We start from the raw sequence: 22,709 nt of genomic DNA, 5'->3' as shown, positions 1-22,709 counted from the left end.
AGAAAAATTTGCAGCTGTGGGAGGGAAAAAGGGAGAGTAGTATTTAAAAAGATACATTTTAGAGAACAAAGGGAAGACTATTTCACACTGAATCAACAGTTTCACATTACATAGCACATGTGCTTTTGGTACAAGGTTGCATTTTGCCTCTTATATTGAGTGCCTGCCGGTTTGGTGTGAGAGATCACACACACTCCGCTGGGCAACAGAATTCGGCTTGCAGGCAGCCATGGTAAGGCAAAGGGTTTCAGCTTCAACCTTCATAACATATGGGAATGGTTTCAAACAGCAGTGATCTCCTTTCCCATACCAAGCAAAACCCTTTGGGTTGGCCATTTAAGAGGAGGGGCTGTGGTTTTAGGGTGAATGTGCAGCACAACCCAACCCCCCCCCCCCAATTCTCTGGGATGATCGCATGGCCAGTATTAGCAAAGAGCCCTGTCAGCCAAACGCAAACAGCTCAGCACAAACGGGCCTCCCCCCACCACGTGGCTAACAGCAGGGATGATTTCTTTTCAGCCAAAGGCAAACAGCCCAGCAGGAACGGACACCTCTGAATGTCCCCTTAAATAAATTTCCCATATTTGAACCAGGTGACTGTTAGGGGGCTTATTCCTTCACCCACTCACTTCCCTGGTCCTTCTCGCATGAACAGAGAGCAACAATACCCGAAGTCCAAAGGTGCAAACAATTCGATGTTTATTGGGGTGAACTTCCAGCAAGCATGATTCCAGTTTCCTTCCTTAGTATCCTCCTTCCCAGCTCTGACACCACAGAGCCTTACACCTGTGTCCCTGTTCCCATTCCTGCCCTTAGCAAAACAGGATTCCAGTTTCCCCACTCCCATTTCCCCCTTTAGCAAAACATGATTCCAATTTCTCCACCCCCATTCCCTGTTCCCATCTCTCCCACGCCCACCCCCTCCCACCAAGGCCCCCTCACTTCCTCATTGACTACAGATTATATAGTAAAACTTGAGTTCTGCTTAGCTATACCTTAACCAATCATTTTCCTGAAATTTAACTAACCAATCCTAACATATTGTAACATGATTATGTAACCAATTATATCCCACCACCTTAATTAGTTTACACCCAGCAAAATTAATTATACAGCAGACAGGAACAATCACAGAACCAGACAGAGATTATACAGACAAACAATAGCAAAGTGGGAACTATAATGACAAAACAATACAGAAGTGAGGATTTCACATCCCAGTATTGATAAGTGAGTTCTTGCCAGACAGGATGCTGTTTCCTTTTACATTTTCTAGGCACTTCCCTTTCTCTGGAGGTGATAGGCATTATCAGGACAGGATTGTATTCAGGACAGGATTGTATTCGTAACAGCCCAATAGCACCTTATTTCAATGTGACTAGTTTGGAATGTGAGGATGTGACCGGTCGCTTCCTAGCTTATGGCTGCCTCTGCTGCTTAGCCAAAGGCCTTAGCCTAAGCACAGGGCCTCAGACTGTCACAGTAAGAGAAGGCCCTTACACCAGCAGACAGTGATTTTGATTCTCTCTTTTATACCTCTATAACTAGCCAAGTGATAAGAATACACCAAAATTCTTAGAGTATAGGCCTTTACAGACAGGCCTGAATATCTATATCCTAACAGTGACCAGGAATGATATCACTTTCCTGAGGCTAACACAAAGAGATAAAGAACAGATGTTGATTGAAAGCCTGGGCCCATTTGCTGCAATGCTTTGTTCTTCAATGATTCCAGACTACTTGCTAGGCGTGGCAAAAGTGTACTACCCTAGGGGATGGAATAAGGCTGACCTCCCCAGAAACCTTCTTCAAAGGGTTTTAGAGTACCTCCAGGAGAGCTTCATGGAGATGTCCCTGGAGGATTTCTGCTCCATCCCCGGACACGTTAACACACTTTTCTAGTAGCTATACTGGCCGTGAATGCATTCCAAGTCTCGAGGGCAAATCAATCATTAAACACGCTTGCTTTTAAACCCTGTATTATATTTACAAATGTGCACTCACTAGAGGTGCCTTCTCTGGCTTCATGGTCTGGGAGCCCGCCTTGGGAGGGTATTGGCTCCAGGGTGATGAACAGTTCCTGGCTGCCGGGGAGAAGGGATTCTCCACTTGCCTGCCTGGGCGCTATCCTTAACCTCCTCCTCCACAAAAATCCTCATCCCTGTTGCGTGAGACTCCCCCCTTGCAGGTGTCCACGGACAGTGGTGGGGTAGTGGTAGGAGCACTCCCTAGAATTGCATGCAGCTCATCATAGAAGCAGCATGTATGGGGCTCTGACCCGGAGCGACTGTTTGCATCCTTTGTTTTTTGGTAGACTCGCCTCAGCTCCTTAACTTTCAAGCAGCACTGCTGTGTGTCCCTGTTGTAGCCTCTGTCCATCATGCCCTTGGAGATTTTGGCAAATATATTGGCATTTAGTCTTTTGGAAATGAGTTGTGCCTGTATGGATTCTTCTCCCCATACAGCGATCAGATCCAGTGTCTCCCATTTGGTCCATGCTGGAGCTCTTTTGTAATTCTGGGACACCATGGTCACCTGTGCTGATGAGCTCTGCATGATCACACTGTGCTGATCAGCTTGCCATGCTGACCAAACAGGAAATGAAATTCAAAAGTTCCCAGGGCTTTTCCTATGCATTGGCCAGGTACACAAGTTGAGAGTGCTGTCCAGAGCAGACACAATGGAGCACTCCGAGATAGCTCCTGGAGGCCAATACCGTCAAATTGCATCCACACTACCCCAAATTCATCCCAGTGAGGTAGATTTTAGCGCTACTCCCCTCACTGGGGAGGAGTACAGAAATGGATTTTAAGAGCCCTTTAAGTCGACAAAACAGGCTTGGTCATGTGGACAGGTGCAGGGTTAATTCAACCTAAACTCATAGTGTAGACCAAGGCTCAGTAAGTCCACTCTTCTTGGAAGAGTAGATTTCAACTCAGATGCTATTTGCACCCCACCCCCACCCCCCCAATGCCCCTCTCCAAGCAGCTATTGCAGATGCTGGCTTCCCTACAGGCCTCCTCTGTACAAACCTTTAAACCAGTTTGGGAACAGAGTATAAACACCCTTCAAGGTGAACCAGTTTCTAATGTGGTTTGGCCAGCCATTATGCATGGAGAATTGAAGCATGAGAGACCTCTTAAATCCCTAAGTCCGTATTGCAGCCTAGCCGATTAGGAATCAAGACTCAGTGGTTTCTTATCTGACTTAGTGTTGTAAAATGCATCCCCATTACAGCAATGCTACTTCCATCATAAACTGGATAGCAAAATACAAAGATTGGCTAAAAGTTCAGCCAAGAAGCAAAACATTTTTTAAATTAGTTGAGCTGGGCAAACTAATTTTAAGGGTATAAGACAATTATAAAGCATTGGTCTCTGGTGTTTTATAGGGCGGTCGATTAATTTTTTTTTGTTAATTACGTGAGTTAATTGTGATTAATCGCAGTTTTAATTAACTAGAATACCAATTGAAATTAAATATTTTTGGAGGTTTTTCTACATTTTCAAATACACCTCTACCCCGATATAATGCGGTCCTTGGGAGACCAAAACAAAACAAAAAAAATCTCACCGCACTATAGGTGAGATTGTTATATCAAACTTGCTTTGGCCCCCCGTTCCTTGTTCCCTGACCACCCCCTCCAGAGACCCCTGTCCCTAATCACCCCCAGGACCCCACACCCTACCCAACCCCCCCGCTCCCCATCCCCTGACTGATCAGACCCCTATCCACCCCCCCCACCCGGGCAGGCGGCACTCACCAGCAGCGGCTGGAAGCGGAGCAAAGGGCCCCAGCCCGCTCCACTCCACCTCCCAGGCGCAGCGCTCTGCTTCCCGCTGCCAGTGAGTGCGGGTAAGTTGCGGAAAGGACGCCCCCCCGCGTACTCACCTGCAGCGGGAAGCGGAGCGACGCGGCCCCAGCCCGCTCCAATTTCCTTGCCCCGGTCCCAGCCGTGTTGCTGGGGGGGGGGGGGTGGGTGGGTTGGGAAAGGTCCCGCGCTCACCTGCGGCGGGAAGCGGAGCGCCACTGCTGGGAGCTGGCGGAGTGGAGCAGGCTGGGGCCGGGCTGCTCCGCTTCCGCTGGTGAGGACGGGGGGAAGCCCTTCCCCAAGCCCTCTCCTCCGAGCGACGCGGCTGGGCCCGGAGCGAGGGAAGCGGAGCTGGCTGCTCCCGCCCCCACTAATCCCCCAGGCCACTCTGGGACTGTGTGGCCACCCCAAAAGTGCCCCCACAGAGCTCCTGCCTCCCAGATCCTGGGGAGGGGGGTGGGAAGCCCCTGACTGCCCCCGAGACTCTCGGCCCCTTATCCAACTCCTGGGCCCCAGCCCGGCCCAGCACCCTTAACATGCTGCTCAGAGCCAGGTGTCAGAGCTTTACCGTGTTGTATATGAACCCACGTTATATTGGGGTAGAGGTGTATATTGATTTCAATAATAGAATACAAAGTTTACAGTGCTCATATTATTTTGATTACAAATATTTGCATAGTAAAAATGATAAAATAGTATTTTTAAATTCAGCTCATACAAGTACCATAGTGCAATCTCTATCATGAAAGCGCAACTTAGAAATGTAGTTTTTTTGTTACATAACTGCACTAAAAACAAAACAAAGTCCACTCAGTCCTACTTCTTGTGCAGCCAACTGCTAAGAGAAACAAGTTTGTTTACATTTATGTGAGATAATGCTGCCTGCTTCTTATTTACAGTGTCACCTGAAATAGATCAGATGTTCGCATGGCGCTTTTGTAGCTGGCATTGCAAGGTATTTACGTGCCAGATATACTAAACATTCATATGCTCCTTCATGCTTGGCTACCATTGGTTACACAAGTCAAACTGTTGGTTTTGTTTACTGATTTTGATTTATAAAATAAAATAAAACTATCTGTGACAGTTATGGGGCTGCTTGCACCTTAGTTCCCTTCCTGGTGTCTGAGTGCCACTGCCCCCCTGCCACACCACCAGCTGTCAGGCCTCGTGACTGAACCCATTTGGTGAAATTTTGCAGTTCTCACTTAGAGTAATCACCCCACCTATGCCAATAGCTTATTACCACACAGGTCCAACTGGACACTTCCCTTTGGGAGCCTGTGACCAATGCTATAATGAAAAGCAGCCCACCTAAACCAAATACGTTTATTAGCAAATAGAACAAAGCATAAGAGATTTTTTTAAAAAACAGCCAGCCTATGTGTATGTTTAGACTCATTTAATTGGATGCCTCGCTACAGGTATGTTAGGTGGGCTTCCCTCGAGGTACAGGAATGGAACAAACTCAACTTGTGTTCTTTTGGGAAGCCAAGGAGCTCTTGGGACCCAGTTGGGTCTCTGTTTACCTTCTTTAGAGAGATGTTCCCAAGCTGCTCCCCCGTCTCAGGGAAGCACCCTGTTCTCAACATTCCACCCTCCCTGGGTGTGCCTGAACCCAGTTACCCTCTTGACCAACCGTTTTTGTTCGAGGACCTCTGAAGTCTCTCTCGCCTCAGCCAGATATTTCCAGTTGGCCAGCCAGGTCACCTAAGATGGTAGTTCCATTTTGTTTGACAGTTAGACCCATTCAGCCTTACTGGCCTCCAGCCTCTGGTCGTGTGATGGTAGGAGGAGTGCACTGAAACTTTGCTGCCCTTGACATCCTACCCCTCCCTCTCAGGGGACCTATATCAGTTTGGACTCCAGATCAACATTCATGTCCATTCATTACAGCACCTCTCAAGTGCTCAGCACCTTTACCAGATATTTGAAATCAAGTTCTTATAAACAGTGGCCCTGGCTTTCCAATGCCCAGAGAATGTGTCCATTCTGTGTCACTTGGGGGACATAAAATAGATGTGTTCTGACTGTAGCTGGCCAGGGGAAACATCCCCTGACGAAGGGCAGCTCTGTTGATAAAGGGCCAGCAGAGGAAGCAGAACCAGCTCCTGTGCAGTCACCCCTCTGGTGTTCAGGGAAGGAATCAGACATGGCAGGATTGCTTTGGGGTATGTGTGAAGGAGTGGAGTTCCAGTGTACCAATCCTTCCTCCAGCTAACTTAACTTCCTCTGTGACTGTGCAACACAGCTCCCTGCTGCACCCCTTTAGCCTTCCTGCAGAGCTGGAACATGGAGAATAGAGCCCCTGGTGAGTCATTTACACCAGTGCAAGTGAGTTGCACTTTGGGTGTAAAACTCCACCCATCTGATTTAGTAGCATTTGACACCCACTTTGCACAGGGCACAGTACATCTAGTCTCACATTACCAGAAAGAGCCACCTGAAAACTATGCCATCCTCCTCCAAAGATCCACCCTCACCACATGCCTCCTTCCCCCAGAAAGGAAAGAAATAGATTGGCTTTGCAATACTTATGCCTAATTTAAACCAAAACAATGGGCAAAACACATTATACCAGTGCGGTACATCTGCTAAACAGGGGACTACTATTCCCAGCAGCACTCCTTTGCCCACTACACACCTCTCTTCCTCCTGGCCAGGGAAGGAGAAGGTCCTGACCCAGGAAAGGATTAGGTCCTGGGTTAGGGTCTTCAGTGGCCAGGTGGCTAGTGTCTAGATCATTGGTCAGAGAAGGTGGTGGGGGAATCTGGGCCCTCCCTCTGCACCAGGTCCCAGCCCAGGGCCCTGTGTAGTTCAATCCCTAAGCAGAGGAGATAGGTCAAGACCAGTTTCTCTGGGCTACTTCCTACTAAAGTCTCTATAGTTTGGAGCATGGCCACACTAGTCCAGTTGCCCCACAGTTGGGACTTATCTACAGACTCCTCTTGGCAGGGGAAAGCTTACTTGCCTCCAGTGGCTGCATTGGCTGGCAGATTGCTGATCCACCTCTTCAGGCAGGCCAACAGAGAGCTCCTGCTTCCTCACCAGTCAGTTCCCAACTGAGCCAGGCTCCCTTCTTTTCTCCCCCCTCCAGGCCTGGCATTGACTGCAGGTATAATGGGGTGGGGCTAGCTGAACCCAAAGGTTTTCTTTAACCCCTGCTGTGCCAGGCAGCAGTTTCCCTGCTCCATCACAGGCTCTTTTAGGAAGTAGCAGCTGCATGGTGAGCTAGGAGTTGCAGAGAAGCAAGATGCAGAGAGGAACTCCTGGAACTGTATGTAGAGCTGCTTGTAGAACTGTCTGTGAGTGCCAGACATCACAGCTAGGTGCAAATCAGTGTGGGACTTATAGGGGAGCAGCAGCAGCTGGGCAGGGAGCCAGTGCAGAGGGGCCCCAATGAGAGACCTAACTGAGCCTGGCCTGGAAACCCACAAGCTCCTATTTGCTTGAATAGAGACTGGACTGGAGTGACACCCCAAGCACTGAAGAGCCATGACTCTGGATTAGACTGCCCCAGGAGCCCAAACAAGAGCCACTATTGCTCACTTTGAATTGTAACTGTTGAAGCTTCTGTATCTCAGGTCTTTGCAATCTTTTCCTTTCCTGCCAGCCCTAGTAAAATACCCTTTCCCTTAGCCATATGTCTGAGTGGCTATTGGGACCCACCAGGGCTAATGTCTACAAGGCCTTGCTGCTGAAACACCTACAGTGCTTGCCTCTGATTCATGGAACATGAGGCATACTTCTGGCACTCTACGCATTCCAGCAGGGAGCAGTCCCAGTAATTACATCAGGTTAAAGAAGGAAGAAATCATGCACTAGCCCAGGAAGAAATCTAAGGCAAAGTCAACTACAAACCATGGTTTGGCCTCTCCATACTGTCTGGTCTCCACTGGGCCACAGCCATGTTTAAATTCTCCAGCACAGGGATTAAACATGAATTTTTGTCTTATGAGAACGGGTCTCTAATTGGTATAAATTCTATTCTTTAAATCAGATGGAGCTGCAGTTGGGACAGGGCTTTGGTCACCAACCAAGCTTCTCCCAGCAAGACGAATTTTGTTGGGACCTGGTCGAGACCTCCTTTGATTCCTGGGTGCTGGGGGTGACGAGTGAGAATAGCACCTGCACCTCGAGTGCCTTTTGGGCCCCAGGCTCTCAGCTCATAAATTCTCCTTCCATTCCCCTGAAGGCAGGTACCTGAGGTGAAACTCCTGATGTCTGCTGTGCACCAGCAAGGACCTGAGACAAACTGCACCCTCTGCAGAGCCTCTGCCAGGCTGTGAAAGTCACCAGCCCCACAATTCCAGTGACTTTTGTATGCCCCACCGCTTTTGTTTTTTAAATTGAGCCATTTACCAAGTTTAGTGGCTATTAAATATGGTCATTAATTGTTCATAAAAATAGTCATTTGATCTTCACTTATGAGTCATATTCACTACATAGCTATAGGGCTTTCCTGCAGTATATCATTCGTTATGTTAATTTATTATGCAGTGCCCCGAGACATTGAAGAAATTAGTGAATGATTTATGGAACAGTTTAAGTGGTTGCAGTTTTTCTCCACTGACATGGCTGCAAACTTGGTCTACCCATCTCACTTGTGCTGTGACTGGGTAAGTGACAGAAACCTGGGCCATTATCAAATCATCACATTATAAACTGTGGAAATCAAATTGTTGGGCCAAATTCTGCTCTAGGTTACATCATTGTAAATCTGGATTTACTCCACTGATTTCTACAGAATCACTCCAGATTTACATTGGTGTGATCCAGAGCTGAATTTGGCTCTCTGTATATAAAGTGAGCTAAACTTCCCGTTTCCCTCCTCCCCAGTTCTAGTGAATGGTCGCCCTCTCCAGCTCTTAGGATGCTCATGCACAGACTCTGTAGGATTTTGATTGTGCACTGGTAAGGTAAGCAAAGGGATTTCCTGAAACATTGTATTAGACATTGAAGAAAGGTGTATGTCTTTTAGAGAAAAAAATGCTAGTAGGGGAAAAGCATTTCTATGCCATTCACCGTTGAGGAAATGTGGTATGAGAATAGCAAAGCCAAAGAACACCAAACTGTCCACTATCACACAGGCATCGTCTCACACTGCCCTTCAGAGCTGATGGATTGTGGGGAAAGTGCAAAGCCTCCCTGGGGCTTCCATGTTCGTGCCTTCAAAGCCCTTTCCAGCTCTGCCCTAACCCTCATCTCAGATCTGGTCTCCTGTAGTGCCTCCCCCGCTCAATGCCTCCACTCTGCCTTTGATGCCAGTCTCGTTGCCCCGTGTGAGTGTAGGGAGTGACCCCATACATTGCTGGGGGAAGCTCTGCAGTGGCTGCTTATCCACTGTGTGCCAAGAAAAAACCTGCTTTTAATAAACTGGGCCAAACTCAGGTTTCGTGAGTGGCAGCAGGTGCCACTCCAACACTGGGTCTGCATTAGGCCCTGTGTGTTTTCCTTTAGAAACAGAAAGGTTCCAATTTCTGAGGCAGCTGAAAAGCTAGGAAGTAACCATACCCAGAGCCCTTTGCTGCTGTTGTGTAGCATTATCTTTCATTTCTTCTGTCCACACCTTCACAGTCACCAATAATTGGCAGCCCTGTCAGAAAGACCAAGAAGTGAATGGACATGAAGACTGAATTGCCGTCTCATCCGCAGATGTGGGTAGTCCTTTCAAATCAGAATTTAGGTATATTGGCAGGGCAGAGGTGAACACATTACCTCTGCATGTTCTATAGCTAAACAGAGGACTTCATTTTCTGGGGCTGTCAATCCAGCTGCTTGTATGAACATTACAATTATTTGTTATGGCTGGGATTTCCAAAGAAGCCTAAGGGAGCTAAGTGCCTGATTCCCATTGACTTTTAATGAGGGAAGGGTGCTTAACACCCAGAGGTCCCTTCTTGAATCCCAGTAAAAAGCGTTTGTGATTCTTTTTTATATTAAGCCTTTAACATATAAGACGGGTCATCATAAAGGCGGGTGGTGGTGGTCGGGGACTCTCTCCTCCGGGGGACTGAGTCATCTATCTGCCGCCCTGACCGGGAAAACCGAGAAGTCTGCTGCTTGCCAGGGGCTAAGATTCGCGATGTGACGGAGAGACTGCCGAGACTCATCAAGCCCTCGGATCGCTACCCCTTCCTGCTTCTCCACGTGGGCACCAATGATACTGCCAAGAATGACCTTGAGCGGATCACTGCGGACTACGTGGCTCTGGGAAGAAGGATAAAGGAGTTGGAGGCGCAAGTGGTGTTCTCGTCCATCCTCCCCGTGGAAGGAAAAGGCCTGGGTAGGGACCGTCGAATCGTGGAAGTCAATGAATGGCTACGCAGGTGGTGTCGGAGAGAAGGCTTTGGATTCTTTGACCATGGGATGGTGTTCCATGAAGGAGGAGTGCTGGGGAGAGACGGGCTCCATCTTACGAAGAGAGGGAAGAGCATCTTTGCCAGCAGGCTGGCTAACCTAGTGAGGAGGGCTTTAAACTAGGTTCACCGGGGGAAGGAGACCAAAGCCCTGAGGTAAGTGGGAAAGCGGGATACCGGGAGGAAGCACAGGCAGGAATGTCTGTGAGGGGAGGGCTCCTGCCTCATACTGGGAATGAGGGGCGATCAACAGGTTATCTCAAGTGCTTATATACAAATGCACAAAGCCTTGGAAACAAGCAGGGAGAACTGGAGGTCCTGGTGATGTCAAGGAACTATGACGTGATTGGAATAACAGAGACTTGGTGGGATAACTCACATGACTGGAGTACAGTCATGGATGGTTATAAACTGTTCAGGAAGGACAGGCAGGGCAGAAAAGGTGGGGGAGTAGCACTGTATGTAAGGGAGCAGTATGACTGCTCAGAGCTCCGGTACGAAACTGTGGAAAAACCTGAGTGTCTCTGGATTAAGTTTAGAAGTGTGTGCAACAAGAGTGATGTAGTGGTGGGAGTCTGCTATAGACCACCGGACCAGGGGGATGAGGTGGATGAGGCTTTCTTCCGGCAACTCACGGAAGCTACTAGATCGCATGCCCTGATTCTCATGGGTGACTTTAATTTTCCTGATATCTGCTGGGAGAGCAATACAGCGGTGCATAGACAATCCAGGAAGTTTTTGGAAAGCGTAGGGGACAATTTCCTGGTGCAAGTGCTAGGGGAGCCAACTAGGGGGGGCGCTTTTCTTGACCTGCTGCTCACAAACCAGGTAGAATTAGTGGGGGAAGCAAAAGTGGATGGGAATCTGGGAGGCAGTGACCATGAGTTGGTTGAGTTCAGGATCCTGACGCAGGGAAGAAAGGTAAGCAGCAGGATACGGACCCTGGACTTCAGGAAAGCAGACTTTGACTCCCTCAGGGAACAGATGGCCAGGATCCCCTGGGGGACTAACATGAAGGGGAAGGGAGTCCAGGAGAGCTGGCTGTATTTCAAGGAATCCCTGTTGAGGTTACAGGGACAAACCATCCCGATGAGTCGAAAGAATAGTAAATATGGCAGGCGACCAGCTTGGCTTACTGGTGAAATCCTAGCGGATCTTAAACATAAAAAAGAAGCTTACAAGGAGTGGAAGGTTGGACATATGACCAGGGAAGAGTATAAAAATATTGCTCGGGCATGTAGGAAAGATATCAGGAGGGCCAAATCGCACCTGGAGCTGCAGCTAGCAAGAGATGTCAAGAGTAACAAGAAGGGTTTCTTCAGGTATGTTGGCAACAAGAAGAAAGCCAAGGAAAGTGTGGGCCCCTTACTGAATGAGGGAGGCAACCTAGTGAAAGAGGATGTGGAAAAAGCTAATGTACTCAATGCTTTTTTTGCCTCTGTTTTCACTAACAAGGTCAGCTCCCAGACTGCTGTGCTGGGCATCACAAAATGGGGAAGAGATGGCCAGCCCTCTGTAGAGATAGAGGTGGTTAGGGACTATTTAGAAAAGCTGGACGTGCACAAGTCCATGGGGCCGGACGAATTGCATCCGAGAGTGCTGAAGGAATTGGCGGCTGTGATTGCAGAGCCCTTGGCCATTATCTTTGAAAACTCGTGGCGAACGGGGGAAGTCCCGGATGACTGGAAAAAGGCTAATGTAGTGCCCATCTTTAAAAAAGGGAAGAAGGAGGATCCTGGGAACTACAGGCCAGTCAGCCTCACCTCAGTCCCTGGAAAAATCATGGAGCAGGTCCTCAAAGAATCAATCCTGAAGCACTTAGAGGAGAGGAAAGTGATCAGGAACAGTCAGCATGGATTCACCAAGGGAAGGTCATGCCTGACTAATCTAATCGCCTTTTATGATGAGATTACTGGTTCTGTGGATGAAGGGAAAGCAGTGGATGTATTGTTTCTTGACTTTAGCAAAGCTTTTGACACGGTCTCCCACAGCGTTCTTGTCAGCAAGTTAAGGAAGTATGGGCTGGATGAATGCACTATAAGGTGGGTAGAAAGCTGGCTAGATTGTCGGGCTCAACGGGTAGTGATCAATGGCTCCATGTCTAGCTGGCAGCCGGTGTCAAGTGGAGTGCACCAGGGGTCGGTCCTGGGGCCGGTTTTGTTCAATATCTTCATAAATGATCTGGAGGATGGTGTGGATTGCACTCTCAGCAAATTTGCGGATGATACTAAACTGGGAGGAGTGGTAGATACGCTGGAGGGGAGGGATAGGATACAGAAGGACCTAGACAAATTGGAGGATTGGGCCAAAAGAAATCTGATGAGGTTCAATAAGGATAAGTGCAGGGTCCTGCACTTAGGATGGAAGAATCCAATGCACCGCTACAGACTAGGGACCGAATGGCTAGGCAGCAGTTCTGCGGAAAAGGACCTAGGGGTGACAGTGGACGAGAAGCTGGATATGAGTCAGCAGTGTGCCCTTGTTGCCAAGAAGGCCAATGGCATTTTGGGATGTATAAGTAGGGGCATAGCGAGCAGATCGAGGGACGTGATCGTTCCCCTCTATTCGACACTGGTGAGGCCTCATCTGGAGTACTGTGTCCAGTTTTGGGCCCCACACTACAAGAAGGACGTGGATAAATTGGAAAGAGTCCAGCGAAGGGCAACAAAAATGATTAGGGGTCTAGAGCACATGACTTATGAGGAGAGGCTGAGGGAGCTGGGATTGTTTAGTCTGCAGAAGAGAAGAATGAGGGGGGATTTGATAGCTGCTTTCAACTACCTGAAAGGGGGTTCCAAAGAGGATGGCTCTAGACTGTTCTCAATGGTAGCAGATGACAGAACGAGGAGTAATGGTCTCAAGTTGCAATGGGGGAGGTTTAGATTGGATATTAGGAAAAACTTTTTCACTAAGAGGGTGGTGAAACACTGGAATGCGTTACCTAGGGAGTGGTAGAATCTCCTTCCTTAGAGGTTTTTAAGGTCAGGCTTGACAAAGCCCTGGCTGGGATGATTTAACTGGGACTTGGTCCTGCTTTGAGCAGGGGGTTGGACTAGATGACCTTCTGGGGTCCCTTCCAACCCTGATATTCTATGATTCTATGATTCTATGATTCTATGTGGCGGGGGAGCCCCACTCTCTGTATGGCATGTGAGGATGAGCATTTTCAGAGCAGTGCATGGAATTTTAGTTCCATGACTCTCAGTGACTTCTTTTAATGGGGAGTCATGTGGCTCAAATTCAGCTTGGAAAATTCAGGGTGGCGGGAGGTGTTACAGATTGCAGTCACATGTCAATATACAGAAATGGAAACACTAATAGTTTAGCATCAGTAGGTGGCAAACCTGAATCACAGTGTTAGATTCCCTTCGAACCACAGTAATTTAGCAGGGATTTCTGAGCAGGAAATAACAAAAAGTACTTGCACAACTGAAAAGCTTTTGTGGAGAATGAAAATGTTTATAATAATTTAGAAGGCTTGTTATATAGATGAGGCTTAGAAAACTCTAAGTGTAAAAATTACATGCAGCAAGCTGTAATAGGCATAAAGATTGCAGAATAAAAGAAACAGAAGCAGTTCACTTGACAGATGTGAAAGCTCTCTTGGTATTATAGAAAGCCTAAATTATCTTAATCATATTAACTACTGGCTTGCAGCCAGAATCTTTCTGAAAGGTATGAACACTATACTAAATTATGCACAACTTTAAAATCCTCCATAAGACTAAATAGGGTTCAGGTATTCCTTTTTTTTTTTTTAAGAGATGAAAGTTATCACCAGCATATTGTTGCCATGTTCGATTTAGTTTCAAATATGAAACACTCGGTGGGTTCAAAATGCATCCAGGTTTGTAAAAATTACAAGTAGGTAATCGGTTTATGGTTAATAATGATCTCAAACACATGGCACACTTCTTTTGCATAGTCTTATCCATCCAAAGAAAAGTATTTCAGTGCTTCAGATACCGTTAGTTTATGGGATCTATGACAAATCATGCCTCTGAGGGAAAAATGGTTGAGTGGGAGAGGGATATACAGAGGTATGGTGTGTAGAGTGTGGGCGAGGCTAAGGTTTTCAGAGGCGGAAACTGTTTGGGTGTGCCGCCTAAGACATATTGGGCTTGCATTTCTGAATTGCTGAGCACCTACCACTCCATCTTATGTCAATGGAAGCTGAAAGTACTCAGCACTTGAGAAAATCTGGCCCATGCTCTCACCAACTGAGGTCTCAGAATTACGATCTGCTTTTGAAAATGTTACCCTAAGGCAGTAAGCTGTTGCTGTCCTTGGCCTGTGCACGGAATAGGCGGGCAGGGAAGCAATTCATCCCCTTTACTTGGCAGTTTTTGCTCTTCTTGTTGTCATGAAGGGAGGCGTTAGGTATGTGTGGGTGTGCAAGGCATGGGCGTGTGTGACTTATTCTCTGATGGTCTCTGGACAGGTGTATTTTGCTTAAAGGCAAGAAAGGGAAGCAGCGTTGTTTGCTATGTCACGTGTCCTTGCTGAGTGGAGGTTCTTTCCAAGGTGCTGGGCAAGCGTAAAGGTAATTTGTTTTGCGGGGTGAAGAGCTCTCTGGAGGGGGTTTGCGCTGAGTTGACAGTGAGTGGCGGAGGGGGTGGGGCACCTTGGAGGTAGAGGGGGAATTAGCTCAAATGGTAGAGCGCTCGCTTAGCATGTGAGAGGTAGCGGGATCGATACCCGCATTCTCCAAGCTGCTGCTGTTGGTGCAGCTGCTCTTTCCCTCCCATCGCTCTCTTTTTTTTCATCCCCACCCGCTTGCACCCACATACACCCTTGACGTCTGCGCAGAAAGGAGCGTTCCGGTCCACTCTGGGCTTTGCAGCAAGCCTCCTGTCCTCAGGCAGCCAAAGGGGCAGCTTCTCTTTCAGGAGCGTGTGTGTCTGAGTTCTTTTCTTTTGGGAGTCTCTTTGTGTTTGTTTTTCCTGAGGGAGGTGTGGGAGGCCGAGTCGGGTGTGAAAGGGTGGGAGTGGGAATGTGTCAATTATTGACGAAGGGGAAGGGAAATGGGCTGAGAAAAAGTTGTGTTTTCAAAGGCCCCTTTCGAGCCAGGCAGGAAGCTCCGGCGTCGGAGGGGTTTTCCGTTGCGCTACCGTCCCTATTCTGGGTGGGAATCAGGGCTGGGGTCCCAGCGGTGTGCTGCGCGTGCTTGTGGGTCAGCAGGAGGATGCGGCGTCCCGGCTAGCAGGCAGGGCTAGCGTCGCGCCCCCGGCGTTCCGTTCTTCCCTTGCGGCGTTGTCTTCGTGCCGTGCCTGTTAGGGAGCTTTTGAGCGGTATATGTGTGCGGGCTTCCCGTTGGGTGAATTGAGGGTAGACTAGGCGGCGACCCAGCAACCGGGGCAGCCGTGAGGATGAAGGGATAGGTGTGTGTGGCTTCTTCCTTTCAAGGGCTGGGCACGGGCAAGCCTATAATTAGCCGTTAGTGCCAGTGGCACTTCTGCCTGACACCTTGAGTCACTGTGGGCTCTTTGTTCCTGTCTTCCTTCGATAGCTCAGCTGGTAGAGCGGAGGACTGTAGGTTTAATTCTCCTGGGAATCCTTAGGTCGCTGGTTCAACTCCGGCTCGAAGGAACTGCCTTTTGTTTCCTTTGTTACACGCTCTTCTTTAGCGCTCCCACTCTGGCCATTGCCCTGTTTTACTCCATTCGTGCGAGACAGGCCGATGGAAATCTGCTGCATTTAAAGCACCACTTGCCACTACTTTCCTCTACCACACCTGCTTCCAAGGATCTAGGCCACGGTTTACGCCTTCATAGGCAGAGTTCCTTTTTCTTGGCCCTCCCGCACTCACAGCGTAGACATGGAGCTATCGATGTCAGGCTTCAGAAGTGCCATTTGTCACCCTGATAGCGGGACGCCTCTGTCATAAAATGGACTGGCCAAAGCTGTCTTCGGTGTTTTTTGCGTGGGGCGGAGGTGCCGGGGGGACTTAGTTTCTGGTGGCAGGGAGGAGGGGCACGTAGGGGGAAAAGAAAAGGCCCTTTAGTCGCTGAGAGTCCCTTGTCCTTCAGGCTCAACCGATCGTGTGCGCTGCTGACAGCGGGCTATTCTGCTCATGGTCGTAGCAACGTGTGCGTTTCCATGGTTTGCTCTCCCTTTGTCCATCGTTCCTCTGCGTCATAAAGGTCAGTTTAGGGAGGAGTGTGAGGGCGCGGTTCCGTTTCTTTCCTTTTGGGGCTTTGGTCCATCACATTTGTAGAGCTGGGATTTCTTCTTGGGCAACCGTGATTGCGGAGAGTGTGTAAAAGGCTTCTGGCGGAGAATTGGTACAAGCGCGATCTGGCGGAATTTCTGTCAAGGAGCTGCCGGGCTATCCGTAGATTATCTGAAGCTTTGCTGTCCTTGGCCTGTGCACGGAATAGGCGGGCAGGGAGGCAACTCGTCCCCTTTACTTGGCAGTTTTTGCTCTTCTTGTTGTCATGAAGGGAGGCGTTAGGTATGTGTGGGTGTGCAAGGCATGGGCGTGTGTGACTTATTCTCTGATGGTCTCTGGACAAGTGTATTTTGCTTAAAGGCAAGAAAGGGAAGCAGCGTTGTTTGCTATGTCACGTGTCCTTGCTGAGTGGAGGTTCTTTCCAAGGTGCTGGGCAAGCGTAAAGGTAATTTGTTTTGCGGGGTGAAGAGCTCTCTGGAGGGGGTTTGCGCTGAGTTGACAGTGGGTGGCGGAGGGGGTGGGGCACCTTGGAGGTAGAGGGGGAATTAGCTCAAATGGTAGAGCGCTCGCTTAGCATGTGAGAGGTAGCGGGATCGATACCCGCATTCTCCAAGCTGCTGCTGTTGGTGCAGCTGCTCTTTCCCTCCCATCGCTCTCTTTTTTTCATCCCCACCCGCTTGCACCCACATACACCCTTGACGTCTGCGCAGAAAGGAGCGTTCCGGTCCACTCTGGGCTTTGCGGCAAGCCTTTTGTCCTCAGGCAGCCAAGGGGGCAGCTTCTCTTTCAGGAGCGTGTGTGTCTGAGTTCTTTTCTGTTGGGAGTCTCTTTGTGTTTGTTTTTCCTGAGGGAGGCGTGGGAGGCCGAGTCGGGTGTGAAAGGGTGGGAGTGGGAATGTGTCAATTATTGACGAAGGGGAAGGGAAATGGGCTGAGAAAAAGTTGTGTTTTCAAAGGCCCCTTTCGAGCCAGGCAGGAAGCTCCGGCGTCGGAGGGGTTTTCCGTTGTGCCACCGTCCCTATTCTGGGTGGGAATCAGGGTTGGGGTCCCAGCGGTGTGCTGCGCGTGCTTGTGGGTCAGCGGGAGGATGCAGCGTCCCGGCTAGCAGGCAGGGCTAGCGTCGCGCCCCCAGCGTTCCGTTCTTCCCTTGCGGCGTTGTCTTCGTGCCGTGCCTGTTAGGGAGCCTTTGAGCGGTATATGTGTGCGGGCTTCCCGTTGGGTGAATTGAGGGTAGACTAGGCGGCGACCCAGCAACCGAGGCAGCCGTGAGGATGAAGGGATAGGTGTGTGTGGCTTCTTCCTTTCAAGGGCTGGGCACGGGCAAGCCTATAATTAGCCGTTAGTGCCAGTGGCACTTCTGCCTGACACCTTGAGTCACTGTGGGCTCTTTGTTCCTGTCTTCCTTCGATAGCTCAGCTGGTAGAGCGGAGGACTGTAGGTTTAATTCTCCTGGGAATCCTTAGGTCGCTGGTTCAACTCCGGCTTGAAGGAACTGCCTTTTGTTTCCTTTGTTACACGCTCTTCTTTAGCGCTCCCACTCTGGCCATTGCCCTGTTTTACTCCATTCGTGCGAGACAGGCCGATGGAAATCTGCTGCATTTAAAGCACCACTTGCCACTACTTTCCTCTACCACACCTGCTTCCAAGGATCTAGGCCACGGTTTACGCCTTCATAGGCAGAGTTCCTTTTTCTTCGCCCTCCCGCACTCACAGCGTAGACATGGAGCTATCGATGTCAGGCTTCAGAAGTGCCATTTGTCACCCTGATAGCAGGACGCCTCTGTCATAAAATGGACTGGCCGAAGCTGTCTTCGGTGTTTTTTGCGTGGGGCAGAGGTGCCGGGGGGACTTAGTTTCTGGTGGCAGGGAGGAGGGGCACGTAGGGGGAAAAGAAAAGGCCCTTTAGTCGCTGAGAGTCCCTTGTCCTTCAGGCTCAACCGATCGTGTGCGCTGCTGACGGCGGGCTATTCTGCTCATGGTCGTAGCAACGTGTGCGTTTCCATGGTTTGCTCTCCTTTTGTCCATCATTCCTCTGCGTCATAAAGGTCAGTTTAGGGAGGAGTGTGAGGGCGCGGTTCCGTTTCTTTCCTTTTGGGGCTTTGGTCCATCACATTTGTAGAGCTGGGATTTCTTCTTGGGCAACCGTGATTGCGGAGAGTGTGTAAAAGGCTTCTGGCGGAGAATTGGTACAAGCACGATCTGGCGGAATTTCTGTCAAGGAGCTGCCGGGCTATCCGTAGATTATCTGAAGCTTTGCTGTCCTTGGCCTGTGCACGGAATAGGTGGGCAGGGAGGCAACTCGTCCCCTTTACTTGGCAGTTTTTGCTCTTCTTGTTGTCATGAAGGGAGGCGTTAGGTATGTGTGGGTGTGCAAGGCATGGGCGTGTGTGACTTATTCTCTGATGGTCTCTGGACAGGTGTATTTTGCTTAAAGGCAAGAAAGGGAAGCAGCGTTGTTTGCTATGTCACGTGTCCTTGCTGAGTGGAGGTTCTTTCCAAGGTGCTGGGCAAGCGTAAGGGTAATTTGTTTTGCGGGGTGAAGAGCTCTCTGGAGGGGGTTTGCGCTGAGTTGACAGTGGGTGGCGGAGGGGGTGGGGCACCTTGGAGGTAGAGGGGGAATTAGCTCAAATGGTAGAGCGCTCGCTTAGCATGTGAGAGGTAGCGGGATCGATACCCGCATTCTCCAAGCTGCTGCTGTTGGTGCAGCTGCTCTTTCCCTCCCATCGCTCTCTTTTTTTCATCCCCACCCGCTTGCACCCACATACACCCTTGACGTCTGCGCAGAAAGGAGCGTTCCGGTCCACTCTGGGCTTTGCGGCAAGCCTTTTGTCCTCAGGCAGCCAAGGGGGCAGCTTCTCTTTCAGGAGCGTGTGTGTCTGAGTTCTTTTCTGTTGGGAGTCTCTTTGTGTTTGTTTTTCCTGAGGGAGGCGTGGGAGGCCGAGTCGGGTGTGAAAGGGTGGGAGTGGGAATGTGTCAATTATTGACGAAGGGGAAGGGAAATGGGCTGAGAAAAAGTTGTGTTTTCAAAGGCCCCTTTCGAGCCAGGCAGGAAGCTCCGGCGTCGGAGGGGTTTTCCGTTGCGCCACCGTCCCTATTCTGGGTGGGAATCAGGGCAGGGGTCCCAGCGGTGTGCTGCGCGTGCTTGTGGGTCAGCGGGAGGATGCGGCGTCCCGGCTAGCAGGCAGGGCTAGCGTCGCGCTCCCGGCGTTCCGTTCTTCCCTTGCGGCGTTGTCTTCGTGCCGTGCCTGTTAGGGAGCCTTTGAGCGGTATATGTGTGCGGGCTTCCCGTTGGGTGAATTGAGGGTAGACTAGGCGGCGACCCAGCAACCGAGGCAGCCGTGAGGATGAAGGGATAGGTGTGTGTGGCTTCTTCCTTTCAAGGGCTGGGCACGGGCAAGCCTATAATTAGCCGTTAGTGCCAGTGGCACTTCTGCCTGACACCTTGAGTCACTGTGGGCTCTTTGTTCCTGTCTTCCTTCGATAGCTCAGCTGGTAGAGCGGAGGACTGTAGGTTTAATTCTCCTGGGAATCCTTAGGTCGCTGGTTCAACTCCGGCTCGAAGGAACTGCCTTTTGTTTCCTTTGTTACACGCTCTTCTTTAGCGCTCCCACTCTGGCCATTGCCCTGTTTTACTCCATTCGTGCGAGACAGGCCGATGGAAATCTGCTGCATTTAAAGCACCACTTGCCACTACTTTCCTCTACCACACCTGCTTTTAAGGATCTAGGCCACGGTTTACGCCTTCATAGGCAGAGTTCCTTTTTCTTCGCCCTCCCGCACTCACAGCGTAGACATGGAGCTATCGATGTCAGGCTTCAGAAGTGCCATTTGTCACCCTGATAGCGGGACGCCTCTGTCATAAAATGGACTGGCCGAAGCTGTCTTCGGTGTTTTTTGCGTGGGGCAGAGGTGCCGGGGGGACTTAGTTTCTGGTGGCAGGGAGGAGGGGCACGTAGGGGGAAAAGAAAAGGCCCTTTAGTCGCTGAGAGTCCCTTGTCCTTCAGGCTCAACCGATCGTGTGCGCTGCTGACGGCGGGCTATTCTGCTCATGGTCGTAGCAACGTGTGCGTTTCCATGGTTTGCTCTCCCTTTGTCCATCGTTCCTCTGCGTCATAAAGGTCAGTTTAGGGAGGAGTGTGAGGGCGCGGTTCCGTTTCTTTCCTTTTGGGGCTTTGGTCCATCACATTTGTAGAGCTGGGATTTCTTCTTGGGCAACCGTGATTGCGGAGAGTGTGTAAAAGGCTTCTGGCGGAGAATTGCTACAAGCGCGATCTGGCGGAATTTCTGTCAAGGAGCTGCCGGGCTATCCGTAGATTATCTGAAGCTTTGCTGTCCTTGGCCTGTGCACGGAATAGGCGGGCAGGGAGGCAACTCGTCCCCTTTACTTGGCAGTTTTTGCTCTTCTTGTTGTCATGAAGGGAGGCGTTAGGTATGTGTGGGTGTGCAAGGCATGGGCGTGTGTGACTTATTCTCTGATGGTCTCTGGACAGGTGTATTTTGCTTAAAGGCAAGAAAGGGAAGCAGCGTTGTTTGCTATGTCACGTGTCCTTGCTGAGTGGAGGTTCTTTCCAAGGTGCTGGGCAAGCGTAAAGATAATTTGTTTTGCGGGGTGAAGAGCTCTCTGGAGGGGGTTTGCGCTGAGTTGACAGTGGGTGGCAGAGGGGGTGGGGCACCTTGGAGGTAGAGGGGGAATTAGCTCAAATGGTAGAGCGCTCGCTTAGCATGTGAGAGGTAGCGGGATCGATACCCGCATTCTCCAAGCTGCTGCTGTTGGTGCAGTTGCTCTTTCCCTCCCATCGCTCTCTTTTATTCATCCCCACCCGCTTGCACCCACATACACCCTTGACGTCTGCGCAGAAAGGAGCGTTCCGGTCCACTCTGGGGAGATCTGGCCTTTGGGAAAATAGCATCCTGTTTGTTCCTCTACGCGCCATAATATTAATATAGATATGCACTTTATCTGAATATGGCATAACTGAGATACGTTTTATGTAAGATGGGACATGTGAGGTATCATTGGAAAGGTTATGACATTCTGAATAGTATTATCCATTCTATTTATGTATCATTTTTGTATGACTAGTTAGGATTATTCACTTTGTAGCAATTACTTCCGTTTTTTCACCTGGGGAACGCCCACCACACAGATGCAATTAGTCTGGATTGGGACGTTAGGGAGAATAATAGGACTTTGAGGATAATAGGACTTTAAGGACTTTAATAATAGGACTTTGAGGATAATGACCTTTGTCCTTCCGTAGAAGTTTCCTAGTAAGTTTCTAAGGGCATGTCTACACTTTCAGAGTTACAGCACCGGGAATTACAGCGCCGTTCAGACAGCGCCGAAGGAAAACCGCTGTTGTGTGTTCACACTGACAGCTGCCTGTGCAATAGCATGTTCAGACTTGTGGCACTTGTGGTGCTGTTTGGAGCGGTGCACTCTGGGAAGCTACCCCACAGAACACCTCTTTCTCTTTTGCCGTTAAGACTTGTGGGATGGCGGAAGGGGTCAAGGGGCATCCTGGGTTCTGTTCCAATGCCCCGTGATACATTGGTTCTCATCCCAGCAATCCCTGTGCTTCCGTTTGCATTTGGCGCCATTTTTCAATGGTTTGTGTACTGCACGCCCTGCCCTGTCTGTTTCGGGCTGCAGGAATGGATCCTGAGCTGTTGACCAGTATGCTGTTTACACTGACCAACACCTCATGATTGGCAGCGGAGTTATTCCTTAAACTAGAAAGGAAAGAGGTGTCCGACATCGATCTCGCCACGTGTAGTAGCTACGACGTTAGATTGCTTGTGGCATTCGTGGAGGTGCTGACCACAGTGGAATGCCGCTTTTGGGCTTGGGAAACAAGCACTGAGTGGTGGGATCACATCATGCTGCACATCTGGGATGACAAGCAGTGGCTGTCGAACTTTAATATGAGGAAAGCCACAATCATGGGACTGTGTGATGAGCTCGCCCCAGCTCTACGGTGCAAGGACACGAAAATGAGAGCTGCCCTGTCACTGGAGAAGCGCATGGCAATTGCACTGTGGAAGCTGGCTACATCAGACTGCTACCGGTCGGTCACTAGCCAGTTCGGAGTGGGAAAGTAGACCTTTGGACTCGTGTTGATGGAAGTGTGCAGGCCATTAATTGCATCCTGCTCTGGAAGACCGTGAGTCTGGGCAACGTGTGTGACATTGTGGATGCCTTTGCACAAATGGGCTTCCCTAACTGTGGAAGGGAGATCAATGGCACGTACATTCCAATTCTGGCTCCAAACCACCTAGCCACTGAGTACACTAATCAGAAGGGGTATTTCTCAATGGTTCTCCAGGTGCTTGTGGATCACCGTGAGCATTTCACAGAAATTCATGCA

General features: G+C 49.8%; 1 long non-coding RNA gene and 7 other non-coding genes across 9 annotated transcripts in view; all 8 read left to right on the top strand.

The window, feature by feature from the left end:
- The window catches only part of LOC122464416, a 59,165-nt gene extending 51,034 nt beyond the window's left edge, over window positions 1–8,131 (top strand). For both annotated transcript variants that reach the window (XR_006288408.1, XR_006288407.1), the window contains exon 4: window positions 8,007–8,131. This is a non-coding gene — a long non-coding RNA (uncharacterized LOC122464416). The remainder of the gene's footprint in view (window positions 1–8,006) is intronic.
- Window positions 8,132–14,807: 6,676 nt separating this feature from the next.
- Window positions 14,808–14,880, top strand: TRNAA-AGC. Its single transcript has one exon. It is a non-coding gene; the product is annotated as a tRNA-Ala (tRNA).
- A 789-nt stretch (window positions 14,881–15,669) lies between these two features.
- On the top strand, window positions 15,670–15,759 carry TRNAY-GUA. Its single transcript is given in 2 exon segments — window positions 15,670–15,706; window positions 15,724–15,759. It is a non-coding gene; the product is annotated as a tRNA-Tyr (tRNA).
- A 1,122-nt stretch (window positions 15,760–16,881) lies between these two features.
- Window positions 16,882–16,954, top strand: TRNAA-AGC. The gene has a single exon. It is a non-coding gene; the product is annotated as a tRNA-Ala (tRNA).
- Window positions 16,955–17,742: 788 nt separating this feature from the next.
- Window positions 17,743–17,832, top strand: TRNAY-GUA. The gene is given in 2 exon segments: window positions 17,743–17,779; window positions 17,797–17,832. It is a non-coding gene; the product is annotated as a tRNA-Tyr (tRNA).
- Window positions 17,833–18,954: 1,122 nt separating this feature from the next.
- Window positions 18,955–19,027, top strand: TRNAA-AGC. Its single transcript has one exon. It is a non-coding gene; the product is annotated as a tRNA-Ala (tRNA).
- Window positions 19,028–19,815: 788 nt separating this feature from the next.
- TRNAY-GUA lies at window positions 19,816–19,905 on the top strand. The gene is given in 2 exon segments: window positions 19,816–19,852; window positions 19,870–19,905. It is a non-coding gene; the product is annotated as a tRNA-Tyr (tRNA).
- Window positions 19,906–21,027: 1,122 nt separating this feature from the next.
- On the top strand, window positions 21,028–21,100 carry TRNAA-AGC. The gene has a single exon. It is a non-coding gene; the product is annotated as a tRNA-Ala (tRNA).
- The last annotated feature ends 1,609 nt before the right edge of the window (window positions 21,101–22,709 follow it).

Source organism: Chelonia mydas, chromosome 2 (assembly GCF_015237465.2).
Source record: "Chelonia mydas isolate rCheMyd1 chromosome 2, rCheMyd1.pri.v2, whole genome shotgun sequence".
Taxonomy (NCBI): Eukaryota; Metazoa; Chordata; order Testudines; family Cheloniidae; genus Chelonia; species Chelonia mydas.
The sequence above is the reverse complement of the archived record's forward strand: the minus strand, read 5'-3'. Positions and strand labels throughout refer to the sequence as shown.